The 15,375-nt window shown below is 36.0% G+C and overlaps 1 protein-coding gene across 1 annotated transcript in view; it reads right to left on the bottom strand.

The window, feature by feature from the left end:
- The window catches only part of LOC123549763 (alpha-1-macroglobulin-like), a 644,650-nt gene that overhangs the window by 612,384 nt on the left and 16,891 nt on the right, over positions 1 to 15,375 (bottom strand). The window contains exon 2 of the mRNA XM_053546604.1: positions 14,733 to 14,806. The gene's annotated coding sequence lies outside the window, so the exon portion shown is untranslated. The remainder of the gene's footprint in view (positions 1 to 14,732; positions 14,807 to 15,375) is intronic.

The following is a 15,375-nucleotide window of genomic DNA, read 5'->3' as shown; positions in this document are numbered from 1 at the left end:
TTTATATCATGATGCAGAAATGTATGATATCCTTGTAAAATAGATATTTATTAACAGACAGAAGTACTGTTACCGACAAAAAAAAGTGCTAAAATGATTTCACTGATTATGTTTCACCTGAAATAGTAACCTTCCATAATTATGTTACGGATACAAAGTTACTAACCTTATATATATATTATATATGTATGACCTTTGTCTAAAGCAATACTGCTTTAAACATGTTAGATTCAGGTTATTTTCAAACATGAAGAATGAAACTTACAAAATCGAAGACAATGTTCTTAACTTCTTCAAAAATTATAACTGTAAAGTGCAAAACTTTTCTCTTGTATTTTTGAAGACTGTTGAATAGTCGAAACGTCGGTATTATATTATATTAAAATTATTGAAACCTGACGCGTCTCATCTGTGTGTTCCATGTAGTCCTTATTCTTTTAAAGAAAATGTGGAGCATTTTTACAGAACGCCTTAAATTACTGGATTTTAATATTTTATCAATTTGATGAAATACAACGATCACCAACTAGCGATATGGAATTGTTTTAAAGCAACCTTCAACACTATATTTTACATTTCCAACAAAATTTCCAACAAACAAAGTCATGAATCAGACCATTTAACATTGACAGTTATTTTATAGAAGCTACTAATGTCACCACTGTTTTATTTTATCAGTAACAAGAGCCATGTTAGACATGGCCAATCCCCCCACCGGGCATATTATAATTGAAGGCTAAAGTTCCTGGCAAGTTAGTGTCTGAAAGTATTAATTTTGGGAAAAGCTTTGAAGAACCATTTAGTTGTGGTCCGCATCAGGGGTTTTAAAGATGTGGAAGAAAGAATAAGTCAGTGGTGAGGTGGTGTACTGCTAAATTTTATTAATTTTCATGAACAGTAAAGCTATGACGTTTTTCTATATGGCTACTGTAAAAAGAAGGAATGGAAAGCTAACAGGGAACACTAGTGCCAGAATGTCACAATATATGCCCGTCACAGCAAGTTTGTTTACTATAGCAGCTGTATTTGCAAATGGAATTTTAATTTTGTGGTTGTTTAGTAATCACTGTAAGTCTTTTGTTCTTCTAAGTCCACAAAAAAACTCCTTACCAGGTAGAGATATCTTAAAATACACCTAAAATTGGAAAGTAACATCCATGTTGTACCACAGAAAAGTGGTCTTGTTTTTTGCCTACGGTCAATTATAAAAATGTTACAATATAAGTTATTTATAGTAACAACTAAGGGAAGTTAATCTTAAAAAAAAAAAAAAAAAAAAAAATTGTAAGTCCAAACAAAAATCTTAACCAGGTAGAGATTGGTCAAAATACACCTCAAAATTGGATGTAGCATGCATGTTGTACTACAGAAAGGTGGTCTCGATTTTTCCCTACGACTAGTAATGAAAAAGTTATAATAAAAGCTATTTAAAGTAACAACAAAGGGAGGTAATTCTAAAGAAAGGAACTGCGCATGACACTTCGTCTCATGATGGTGTATAATTGTGCCAAGTTACATCAAAATCCCTCCATGCATGAAGAAGAAATGCTTCGGACAAAGTCATTCTTGTATCTGACCTTTGGCCTCTAAGTGTGACCTTGACCTTAGACCTAGGGACCTGGATCTTGCGCATGACACTCAGTCTCGTGGTGTTGAACATTTGTGCCAAGTTATATCAAAATCCCTCTATGCATGAAGAAGAAATGCTCCGGACAAGGTTTACATTCTTGTATCCTTTGACCTTTAAGTGTGACCTTGACCTTAGACCTAGGGACCTCATTCTTGCACATGACACTCCGCCTCCTGGTGGTGAACATTTATGCCAACATATATCAAAATCCCTCCATGCATGAAAAAGATATGCTCCAGACAATTTTTTTAAGAAAATATGATAAAGGGGAATAACTCAAAAATAGGCAAGGTAGAGTTATTGTTCTTGCACACTGCACTTCCTCCCAATGTGTTCTATGAGTGTATGAAGTTTGAAGAAAATCCCTCCAGTACTTTTGGAGTTATGCTCTGGACAAAATGTTTTCAGAAAATAAGATGAAGGGGAATAACTAAAAAAATAGGCAAGGTAGAGTTATTGTTCTTGCACACTCCACTTCCTCCCAATGTGTTCTATCAGTGTATAAAGTTTGAAGAAAATCCCACTAGTACTTTTGGAGTTATGCTCCGGACAAAGATCGTTGCGGACGAATGCACGCATGCACGGACGGAGAGCATTTCTAATATCCCCTTCGCCTTTGGCAGGGGGATAAATAAAGCAGTCTGAAAGACAGCTTTATCCCTGCTGCTGTTATAGATAGTGAAAGGCTTGATGGTATTGGGTGGAAGCATTCACGTTGTTAAGTAATATTTTATAGTCCATGTATGACGACATCGATGAATTTGTCTCCCTGTACTTGGACTCAGTGTTGTTATATTTTCTGGTCCTTTGGGATCATGGAGTACACTCAATTATACTGTAACAGAGTTCCGCTTTAGCCGGTGCTAGGACAGGGAGCTGGTGCTAGGGCAGGGAGCCGGTGCTAGGGGGCTTGAGAGGTGTTGCATATTTCATTACCTCTCATGAACAGTCTCAATCAAACTGAGGCTGCTATTACTTTGCTTGGTTGTATTCTGTGCTTCCAAAGGATCTGAGGACCATACACATTTTATTTATTGAAAATCCTTCAAGGGGTTTAGGAAATACAGAGTGGACACAAAATGGAAGGCTCAAACCTTTGACCTTGAGCTGTGACCTAGACCTTCAGCTGACATGGCTGACTCATGAGTTCTGCACAAGTCATCCTCTTGATGAGATGATCATTTGACCCAAGTTTCATGAAATCCTTCAAAGGGTTTAGGAGATACAGAGCAGACACAAAATGAAAGGCTCAAACCTTTGACTTTGACCTTGACCTTGACCTTGAGCTGACATGGCTGACTGATGAGTTCAGCACATCGTCTTGATAAGGTGATCATTTGACCCAAGTTTCATGAAAATCCTTCAGGGAGTTTAAGTTATATGGAGTTTAAGTTATATTACAGACGGACGGACGGAAGGGGAGACCATTCCTATAAGCTCCCTGATGACCACTCATGGCGGGGAATTAACAAAAGAATGTCTTTGTTTGTACTGTTTACAACAGCTTAACTGAAAATTAAGAACAAACAAGAGGGTCATGATGACACTATATCGCTCACCTGTTAAACTTGGCCTTTGAATCATCAAGATAAACATTCTGACCAAGTTTCATGAAGACAGAGTTATAGATGTGGTCTCTACTGTGTGAACAAGCTTTTCCTTTGATCTGAGTGGTGACCTAGTTTTTGACCTTACATAACCCAGTTTCAAACTTGGCATGGGAATCATCAAGAAAACATTCTGACAAAGTTTCATGAAGATAGGATCATAATTGTGGCCTCAAGAGTTGTTAACAAGCTTTTCCTTTAATTTGACCGGGTGACCTAATTTTTGAACCCGTATTACCTAGTTTCGAACTTGACCTAGGAGTCATAAGATAAACATTCTGACCAAGTTTCATGAATATAGGGTCATAAATGTGGCCTCTAGGTTGTTAACAAGCTTTTCCTTTGATTTGACCTGATGACCTAGTTTTTGACCCGACATGACCCAATTTGATCCAGGCCTAAAGATCATCAAGATATACTTCCTGTGCAAGTTTGTATCAAATCAAAGCATAAATGAAACCTCTATATGGCTGAAAGGGCCAAAATAGAAAATTTTGCCCCTTTCAGGGGCAGTAACTCTAGAACTCATGAAGGAATCTAGCCAGTTTTCAAAAGGAGCCGAGATCTTATTGTGACTTAAGTTGTGTGTAAGTTTGGTTAAAATCAAATATAAAATGTCTCTTCTATTGTGTTCACAAGGTAAAAATTAACAAATTTTGGCTCTTACAGGGGTCAGTCAGGGGCCATAACTCAGAACCCTATGAATGGATCTGACAGATTCATCATGGAATCCAAGAGTTATTGTTGTTAAAGATATTTGCAACTTTGTATCAAATCAAACCATAAACAAGAGCTCGTTGAACACGAAATGCCCCCCTTGATGCATTCAGTAATTGCACAAGGAACAGAAATTATATGCTCACTGTAAACAAAAGTTCTACCATTCTGGTTTAATCTGACCTTGACCTTTAATCTATTAACCTAACAAGAGATTACAGATTGATCTTGGCGCCATCCACTAAGCCATTTTTGAATGTTCCAAATTTCAAGACTAGCTCAAGGTCAAAATCAAGGTCAAATTTCATTTAGGTATAAAACAATATGTATGTGGTCCAAAATTGAAAGTGGTGGCTTGAGAAATGTGAAAGCAGGTCACTAGATCAAATTCAAGGTAAAGTTCATTTCGGTAGACAGAACTATGCGTGTGCTTCAAATTTGGAGGCTCTAGCTTGAGAAATGTGAAAGCAGGTCACTAGGTCAAAATCAAGGTAAAATTCCATTTCGGAACACAAAACTATGCAAGTGGTCCAAAATTTGAAGCCTGTACCTTCAGAAATGTGAAAGTAGGTCACTAGGTCAATCTCAAGATCAAAGTTCATTTCAGTACACAAAACTATGCTTGTGGTTCAAATTTGAAGGCTGTAGCTTGAGAAATGTGAAAGTAGGTCACTAGGTCAAAATCAAGGTCAAATTTTATTTTGGAACAAAAATCTGTGCATGTGGTCCAAATTTGAAGCCTGTACCTTCAAAAATGTGAAAGTAGGTCACTAGGTCAATAACAAGGTCAAAGTTTTTTTCAGTACACAAACCTATGCATGTGGTCCAAATTTGAAGGCTGTAGGTACAGAAATGTGAAAGCAGGTCACTAGGTCAAGATTAAGGTCAACTCATGTCAAGGTTCATCTTGCCACTCAAAACTATACATGTGGTCCAAATTTGAATGATGTAAGTTATGGACATGAAGATTCTAAGTTTTTCCCTGTATAAGTCTATATGAACCATATGACCTCTAGGGCGGGGCCATATTTGACCCGAGGGGGATAACTTGAACAAACTTGGTAGAGAACCAATAAATGATGCTACATTACAAATTACCAAAGCCATAGTCTTTGTGGTTTGGACAAGAAGATTTTCAAAGTTTTTCCCTATATAAGTATATGTAAACCATGTGACCCCCAGGGTGGAGCCATATTTGACCCTAGGGGAATAATTTGAATAATCTTAGTAGAGGACCACTAGATGATGTCATATACAAAATATCAAAGCCCTAGGCCCTGTGGTTTTGGACAAGAGGTTTTCAAAGTTTTTTCCTATATAAGTCTATATAAACCACGTGACCCTAGGGGTGGGGCCATATTTGACCCCAGGGAAATAATCTGAACAATCTTGGTAGAGGACCACTAGATTTTGCTACATACCAAATATCAAAGCCCTAGGCCCCATGGTTTTGGACAAGAAGATCAGAAACCATTTAACTGTTCCTGGCCAATGTAACCTTGACCTTTGACCTAATGACCTCAAAATCAATAGGGGTCATCTGCTGGTCATGGCCAACCTAACTATCAATTTTCATGACACTAGGCCCAAGCGTTCTTGCGTTATTGCCTGGAAACCATTTTACTGTTCTTGGTCACTGTGACCTTTACCTTTGACATACTGACCTCAAAATCAATAGGGGTCATCTGCTGGTCATTACCAACCTCCCTATCAACATTCATGATCCTAGGCCCAAGCGTTCTTGAGTTATCATCCAGAAACCGTTTTACTGTTCAGGGTCACTGTGACCTTGACCTTTAACATACTGATCTCAAAATCAACAGGGGTCATCTGCTGGTCATAACCAACCTCCCTATCAACTTTCATGATCCTAGGCCAAAGCGTTCTTGAGTTATCATCCGGAAACCGTTTTACTGTTCAGGGTCACTGTGACCTTGACCTTTAACATACTGACCTCAAAATCAATAGGGGTCATCTGCTGGTCATTACCAACCTCCCTATCAAGTTTCATGATCCTAGGCCCAAGCGTTATTGAGTTATCATCCGGAAACCGTTTTACTATTCAGGGTCACTGTAACCTTGACCTTTGATATACAGACCTCAAAATCAATAGGGGTCATCTGCTGGTGATGACCAACCTCCCTATCAAGTTTCATGATCCTAGGCCCAAGCGTTCTTGAGTTATCATCCGGAAACAAATTAGTCTACATTCCGACCGACCGACCGACATCTGCAAAACAATATACCCCTCCTTTTTCAAAGGGGGGCATAATAAAGTCTCTATATGGCTGCAAAAGCCAAAATAGCACATTTTGGCCCTTTAAGGGACCATAACTCTGGAACCCATGATGGGATCTGGTCAGTTTTTGAAAGGAACCAAGATATTATGCCAATACAAGTTGTGTGCGAGTTTAATAAAATCAACTGCAAAGTCTCTAACGTGTTCACAAGCCAAAAATAGCAACTCTAGAACCTATGACAGAATCAAGGAACCCAGATATTATGCCAATACAAGTTGTTTGCAAGCTTGATTAAAGTTGATAGCAAAATGTGGTCTCTATTATGTTCACAAGCCAAAAATAAATTTTGGCCCCTTAAAGGGGCCATAACTCTGGAACCCATAATGGGATCTAGCCAGTTTTTGAAAGGAACGGAGATATTACAAGTTGTGTGCATGTTTGGTCGAAGTTGATTGCAAATTTGGTCTCTATCGTGTTCACAAGCCGAAAATAGCAAATTTTGGCCGTTTAAGGGGCCGTAACCATGATGGGATCTGGCCAGTTTTCAAAATGATCCGAGATATTATGCCAGTACAAGTTGTGTGAAAGTTTGATTGAAATTGCCTGCAAAATGTGGTCTCTATCGTGTTCACAAGAGATTGTGGACAGACGACGGACGAAGGGCGATCACAAAAGCTCACCCTATCACTACGTGACAGATGAGCTAAAAATACATGAAAAAGTGTTATATTGTTCGTAAGTACAGGTAAGATGAAAGATAACACACCATACCATACCAAACCATAATATTACACAACAGGGCTCCGGAAATTTTGATAACTCAATCGGTCCGAAACGAAAATCCTGACATCGGCGGTACCCCACCCACTGCATTCCCAATATTACATATTTTGTAAAACGTGATAGAGTAAAGATATAATCATGTCATGCATTAAAACTGAGTTACCGGTCACCGCGTGTTTCCATACAATGAAGACAGTTATTCAGTGTTATGTGTGATTGTTACTTTGTTTAAATTTCGATTTTTTTCCGAGAAAATACTTGTAAGGATAAAATTACCGAGGCATTGACACTGTGTGCGTAACTAGTCTAAAAGCCAACGCACGTGACCGGTACCGTATACACGGCAGATACTTTGTGATGTTTCCTCATTCTTTGACGGAATTCTATAAAATACAATTACATGACACATATTCTCTGCTAAACAGTCTCAGTATTTTAAGAATACTCTGCCGCGGACCGAATGTGTACGTTATATGAACGCTGAGATCGAATTTCCCACATGTATAGTACCAAAAGGTCACGCGTGTTGGCCACGGATATTTCATTTCACTTATGTTGTACTTCAATAAGCAGCTACATTTTAAAAGTTATATGTTCTCTTCTGATGTAAACAAAATTTCATTTTGAAACGTTTTTTAAAAGACCGATTTGATAAACAGCACCACTCCGGTTTTCTTTATCATTCGTGTTTGCCAGCACCGTCGGGTTGCAAAGACGATTTTCTGCACTTGTTTCAACTGGAGCCCCAACAAATGAATCTTGTAATTTTTTCAAATCAAGTAATTATAAAAAATATTTTGATTGGTTTTCCGTGTGATGTCTCATTAAATCAAAGACCTATAATGTACAATTATAGCTCTTTGATTAAATGCAGTGACCATTTGTTTTTTACCATGATGAAACATAGCCTTTTGAAATAAACCATCTGTCAGATTTTAAATAAAAGAAGTGGATCCCAGTCGAAATGATTTGGATCCAGTCAGACATATTTGGAAACCAGTCAAAAATGTTTAATACATTGCAGTCGGCTGTCTGCAAACATTAAAGGATGTGCCACGCTAGTACTGATTGCGTCACATGCTAGTTACGGACCGATTATCAAAGTGACAGTCAGACTGTTTGACACGTTTATTGATTATCTGAGGGTGCGACTAACAATTTCCTGCTTGGCAGTAGATGGTGTATTGAGATATCAGACAGAAATTTATACTTTTCTCCATTTTTACGGGACCGATTTTTTTATTTTTTTCACTTTATGAATCGGTCTGAAAAGTAAAAAATCGGTCCAAAACCGACAAACCGGCAAATTTCCGAAGCCCTGTTACACAACATAAAATATCATAACAAAATGTAACATAACATAACATTACATAATGTAACATAACGTAATGTAAAGTAACGTAACAAAACATAACATGTAAGAATAAATAACAGAACAGTTTTTAAGTTTATTTCATAACAAAAGCTGTCGGAGGACATCAACACTTGACTATTTAACAGCCTTGTCAGTTGAATGAAAATAAAAGTTGAAAAAGGGGAATAATTTTGTAAAATTGCAAAAGAGGGTTATGGAACCTGCTAAATGCATATCTGTTCATGACAATGGACAATTATGTGAAGTTTCAATCTATTCCCAATAGTGGGTACTGAGATACCAGCTTACATACAAAAACTTATCCAAAAACTGCTAAGTCGAAAAAGGGGCATAATTTTGTAAAAATGCAAAGTAGATTTACGGAACCTGTGCAATGCTTGTCAGATTATGACAGTGTACAAGTGTGTGATGTTTCAATCCATTCCCATTAGTGGGTACTGAGATACCAGCTTACATATAAAACCTTAACCAAAAATTTCTTAGTTGAAAAGGGGGCATAATTTTGTTAAAAAGCAAAATAGAGTTACGGAACCTGTGCAATGTAAGTCAGTTTATCACAGTGAATAAGAGTGTGAAGTTTCAATCCATTCCCATAAGTGGTTACTGAGATACCAGCTTTCATAAAAAAACTTAACCAAATCGGGACGCCGACGCATGAGTGAGTCCAATTATAGCTCTACCTATTCTTTGAATAGGCGGGTTAAAAAAATGTCTTCAACATTTTAAGTCAGGCATCTTCATTTCTATTCCGCATGTATTTATTTGTTTGAAACAAACAAGTGTTTTACTACAACTGGTATGTTTTGTATTCTATCGAGTTACGTAACACAAAAGAAGGGCTGAAATGGATTTATGTATCTTCTAAATCAATTAAACTCCTTGTCATTTCATAACCAAAACATTTTCCTGAATAATGAAGTTCGTAATTCTGTTTTCATCCATACATCACACAAGTAGTAACTAGAATTGTGTCCATAGGACATAATGTACTATCCTCTATATAGCAAACCCTATCATAGGAAAAATATTTTAACAGAAAAATCTCCTTCCTTTATGGTCATCTGCACATCAAGCTTTTTTTCATTTGTGAGTTGAAATTATAATGTATTTATCCTGTTAAAAGATACCATCTTCGACTTTTTAGTACATTTTATCTCTAAAAAGAAAATCACAATTTTAAATGGATGCATCCAATTAAGGGGAAAAAATCTGAAGAGAATACATTCTTTTATAATTTATATGTTACTTAGAAATAAGATATTTCCTTTCAAACAGTACTCATATTTTGTGTTTAACTAGTTACCTCATTATTAAACTAAGTCACTTTTTGCATTTCATCTGATGGTGCCCTGGGTATACAAAAGCAATTTTTGATATCTCCTATTATGCGTATTATACAAATTTTTAATATATAAATAAATACATATCAAACTTAATTATTCATTTTCGTTTCATAAAAAAAAAGAATAATTTCATATCAAAACTACCAAAGAGATAAACTAAATCTGTAAAATATTTGCTGAAAATCACCTTTTCTATAATCCAGCAACTGAAGTGATTTCTCTGACGATCGAGAATTCTACAAGTTACCAACTCAACTAAAAATGTTTCTTTAAATGGAATGATATATCAAAGAAATCTGTACAAAGTCTCTGAGAAATTAATTTTAATTATTAAAGGGGAACGTAATATAACATGACCAGATATGGTAACAATCAATACTATGGTAAGGTTCTAAACCTCAAAAAGCTCTTCGCTTGAGGCTACAAGGAAATGAACAAAATCTTCAGTTTTCCGAGGTTTCAACAAAGAGCTGTCACAGGAGAAAGCGCGCTTGACTATTTTGGTGGTAGGAACTGAAACAGGGCACTTTTAAGGAAGCTGGAGCTGTCACTGGAGTGAATAAAGACTCCAGTGTGGACAGTAGTTTAAGTCTAAGTCAACTTTATTTTAAGTAATAACTGATATAGAGTGAAAGAATATCAATATATTAACTAAGTATAAAAAGGACATAATACATGTAATATTTCTGCATAAGTAATGCACCATGTATCATGTCAACTCCAACCTGAAATTTTAAGTAAGAGGGGACATAATTCATAAAATATTGGACCAGGTGTCTTGTGACATATGATGTTGTTGACGATGTAGAACAACTATTTAAAGTCCGAATCAAATCCCTCCTGTAATAACAGAAATCTAGTAAAAACGCATCAAAATTAACCTGAAATAAGTAAAAAGGGGGCATAATTCGTGAAATATTGGTGTGACACAATTAGGTGTAAATGTTCATTTGTTAAACTTTCCACCTAACTTGTGACTTTATCAAAATCTGATTAACCATCTTTAAGAAACAAGACAGTACCAAATTTTTCAAGTATGGTGCTTCAGGTGCTTTGAACGAAGACATTTTTTCTAACAGAAAAGGAAACTTCAAAATAAAAAGAACTGTTGAAATGGCAAGGAACTTTCAAATAAAGAAAATATGTGAAGGGTGCCCAAATAAAGAGAATATCAAAAATGTTCATTATGTTTAAAACAACAACAACAAAACTTCAACTTTTGAAGGTCGTTCAGAGTTTGTTTCAACTGCAAGTACAGTAAACCTCACTTATGAGAAACTCGGATATAAGGAACACTCGGTTATAAGGAACAGTTTTTAATTCCCCGATCTAATTCCTTCTTCATTCAATATAAAAATCCTCGGTTATAGGGAACTTGGTTATAAGGAACACTCGGTTATAAGGAACACTTTTTTCAGTCCCAAAGTATTAATTTCAATGGAAAACCTCTCAGTTATAGCAAACAGATATAAAGAATAAAAATTATTGAAAATTGGAAATAATCAGGAGAATCGGTGACGTCGGAGTAACGTCGGCCCTTGCACACGCTTTTCATGGATATGAATAAACACAAATTATTTCATTTAGAAATATGATCTTTGTTTTGTTAATTCACGGATACGGAAAATCTATAACATCATCATTAACATTTACCAAATACTAGACGATGGTAGACTTATATTAACTCTCCAGATTATGTTCGAGAGCTACATGTATTAGATATTTGATGTTCACAATGGTGAACGAAAATCAGTAACGATCACCAAACCTTGGGATATTAATATTAGTCATTATTGTCTCATTCTATATTAAATAAGTGTGCTAATTATGTGTAATTAACAATGGCAACAGTCTAGTTCACCAAATTTTCAATTATAAACATTATAACACATGCTAAAATGGACAATTGCAAAACTATATAGGTATAATTTACACTTTAATCTATATGTATGGTTTTGATTTTGCCATATTAATATTGAAAATTTTAGCTCTAAACTCTCTTATTTTTAGTTTGCAAATTAATTTTTTTTCTTTCCACTGTGCTTGTTACAACAACAAACATTAACTATTTAAACAAGTACTGATATAATGAAAGATCGTATGTGTAATAGAAAAATATTGTTTGTAAAGACTTATCGATATAACATATATTTTGAAATGACCATGTACATTATGAATATTGTATGAATGTTTTGTACAACGAGGTACCTGTATATGTGTACAAGTTGAATAAACTATGTTCTGTTCTGTTCTAAACGATAGTTCCCTTGTACATCTACATGACAATGTGTGCAAAATAAAAATTTGAACATTTATTTTATATTTGTATTTTGCCTATTCTCGAGCAAGGTAAGGGGAAAAACTGCAACATATCTTATAGTCATAATGTAGCGCTCTCTAAAAAAGATAGAAGAAAATGACAAAAAATAAACACAAATTACGGACATTCTTACCGACGTCCATTTTTGCCTAGTTTATATTTAAAGGCCGTGTTTCAACACCATTATAGTCATATACATACAGGCAGTTCACCTTACCATCTCTCTAGGAAAGGACCGGCACTACTACTAGACTCGCAACTTTCTCACATAAAGATTCATGATCGGCCCGGAGTGTGAACACATAGCCCTTTTCAAACGTCAGTCAAATAGTGTGTTCGCTATATAAATTGTGTTCGTTATACAAACCTTGGTTACAAGAACTAGTTCGCTATACAGATATAAGAAACCTCGGTTATAAGGAACAATTTTTAGAGGTCCCAAGCTGTTCCTTGTAAGCGAGGTTTACTGTACTTGAATGATATGAGTATCACTTACTGTGGAATAAGTTAATTCCCTGGGCACAAAACAAAAAAGAATATTTCAGGGCATATAAATTAATGAATTTACCCTTATCAAAATAAACAATACGAAGAATTGATGGAAGTATGGGGTCAAAATATTACAAGAGATTTTCAGACAAAAGAGAAAAAATAGATAAGCCAAACAATGTACCTGTATTTGTGGATTTGGATAAGTCTTGCACGATATGACAATGTGTGACCATGATGGTAAGCAAGTGTTCAAAGTTTCAAAGCCATATATCAAAGTTTAACAGTTAAGACAAAATATGGAATGGTATGTGAAACTTAAACTAATATCTATGTCAAAAAGGGCCATAATTGAGCTAAAGTCCTTCATCAAGTTACAAAGTCTTGCCTACATATGTAGACTATAATGGTATAAAAGTGGCCAAAGCTTCAAAGCCATTTGACAAACAGGTTAGGCAAAATATGGATTGGTATGAAAAATTTAACTGACTTCCAAGTCCAAAAAGGGCCATAATTCAGCCAAAGTAATTGACTGAATTATGTACTACTGCCTACAGATGGAGATCATGATGATAAACAAGTGTTCAACCAATTTCCAAGTCCAACAAGAGCTGTCACTATTGATGACAAATGCCCCCGAAGTAGGCCCAAGAATGCCACAGTTGTATGTGCAAAAAATCACATATCATTTTGTGACCTTGACTAAGAGGCCTTGGGCATAAGTGTGACACATCTTCTCAATATGGTTAACATTTGTGTCAAATTATTTTCAAATCCCTTGATAAATGGCAGAGTTATGGACCAGACAAGAAACACCTTTGACTTCTAAGTGTGACCTTGGCCTTGGAGCTAGGGGTCTGGGTCTTGCACATGACACCTCATCTCATTATAGGGAACATTTATGCCAAGTAATTTCGAAATCCCTTCATCAATGGCAGAGTTATGGACCGGACAAGAAACAGACCATGTTAACCTTTGACCTCTATGTGTGACCTTGACCTTGAAGCTAGGGGTCTGGGTCTTGCTCATGGCATGTCGTCTCATTATGAGGAAATTTATGCCAAGTAATTTCAAAATCCCTTAATGAATGGCAGAGTTATGGACCGGACACAAAACATAAACCTTGTTAACATTTAACTTGTAAGTGTGACCTTGACCTTTGCACTAGGGGTCTGGGTCTTGCGCATGACACGTCATCTCATTATGGTAAACATTTATGCCAAGTTGTTTCTAAATCCCTTCATGGATGGCAGAGGAAACATGAATCAGACCATGTTAACCTTTGACCTCTAAGTGTGACCTTGACCTTGGAGCTAGGGGTCTGGGTCTTGCGTATGACATGTTGTCTCATTATGGTGAATATTTATGCTAAATTATTTCAAAATCCCTTTATGGATGGAAGAGTTACAGCCCGGACAAGAATCTACCGGACGAACGAACGGACGGTGCAATTTTAATATGCCCACCTTTTGGGCCATAAAAAGAGCTATAATTCAGCCAAAATACAATAGTTTTGAAGTTGTGCTCCTGACACAAAATACAAAGGACAGATTTGACATTTTAACTCAATTTGTGACCTTGACTGTTGACCTTCATGCTCTCTTCACATTACCATCCACCAAGTTTGAAGTCAATACCTTGAATCATTATCAAGATACATGTAGTTAAAAGAGTTATGTACTGTTGTCTACAGATGGAAATCATGATGATAAGCAAGTGTTCAAAGTTTCAAAGCCACATGTCAGATAGTTTTAGGCAGAACGTGGACTTATATGAAAATTGTGTCAACTTCCAAGTCCAAAGTTATGTACTCTTGCCTACAGATAGAGACTGTTATAATAAACAAGTGATTAAAGTTTCAAAGCCATATGTCAAACAGTTTACACAAAATATGAACTGGTACGAAAAACTTAACCAAGATTTGTTAAAAGGGGCCATAATTCAGCCAAAATCCTTGATGGAGTTATGTACTCCTGCCTAAAAATGGGCCTGGTGATGGTACACAAGTGTTGAAAGTTTCAAAGCTTTATCTCAAAGGGTTTTACCAAAATGTGGACAGGTACGAAAAACTTAACCAAGGTGTGACGCCAACATTGTGGTGAGTAGGATAGCTCTACTTATAGTCGAGCTAAACAATGAGAATTTTGCTTGTTCAATGAGATTTAATTTCAAGGAGTGACACGAACAATGAATATTAATAATTTCATAGTATATTTGCAGGGTCTTACCTTCTTTACTTGTTCAGTGTGAACCACTTAAACTTGTGCTACCCAATCTCACCAAATCACAGAACGAATATTTCCTGCAAAGATAAAAAGGTATTCCATTTATAATAGGTAAAATGTTAAGCTACAATGGTCAAGTCATGTTCCAGAACTGTGTCCTTGTTTTCCACTCTTGTTCTCCACTCTCTTGTTCTCCACTTATTCTCCACAAGTAACTGATAACTTCCCCATATGAATCAAAGGAAGAGGACTATTGACTCCAGATATCATAGTCTAAAAAATAAGTACCTCTGGCACATCGGATATCAAGCAATGCTAACCTGTTACCCTCTTTAAGAGCTCATCCAGCTGCCTGTACAGAAGCAAGCTGTATAGAGGCAATGTTTTTTTTCTCACAAAATCAAATTCTTTAGTGTACATAAATTGTACTGAAAAGACTTACTGAGGAAGGTTTATTCCAAAGACATTATGTGTTTAAAGGGACTGGACTCACGATTTTGGCTAAAAATAATCCTTCATTAAAACTGATGGCAGGTCATATCCTAAGAATATTAGAAAAAGAATTTTTGTTTCTAAACTATTTTAAAAATGTTAAATAAACCCAAAAAAAAAACACAAAACAACATGTCTGTCAGTAAATAAATTT

Source organism: Mercenaria mercenaria, chromosome 6, assembly GCF_021730395.1.
Source record: "Mercenaria mercenaria strain notata chromosome 6, MADL_Memer_1, whole genome shotgun sequence".
Lineage (NCBI taxonomy): Eukaryota > Metazoa > Mollusca > Bivalvia > Venerida > Veneridae > Mercenaria > Mercenaria mercenaria.
The sequence above is the reverse complement of the archived record's forward strand: the minus strand, read 5'-3'. Positions and strand labels throughout refer to the sequence as shown.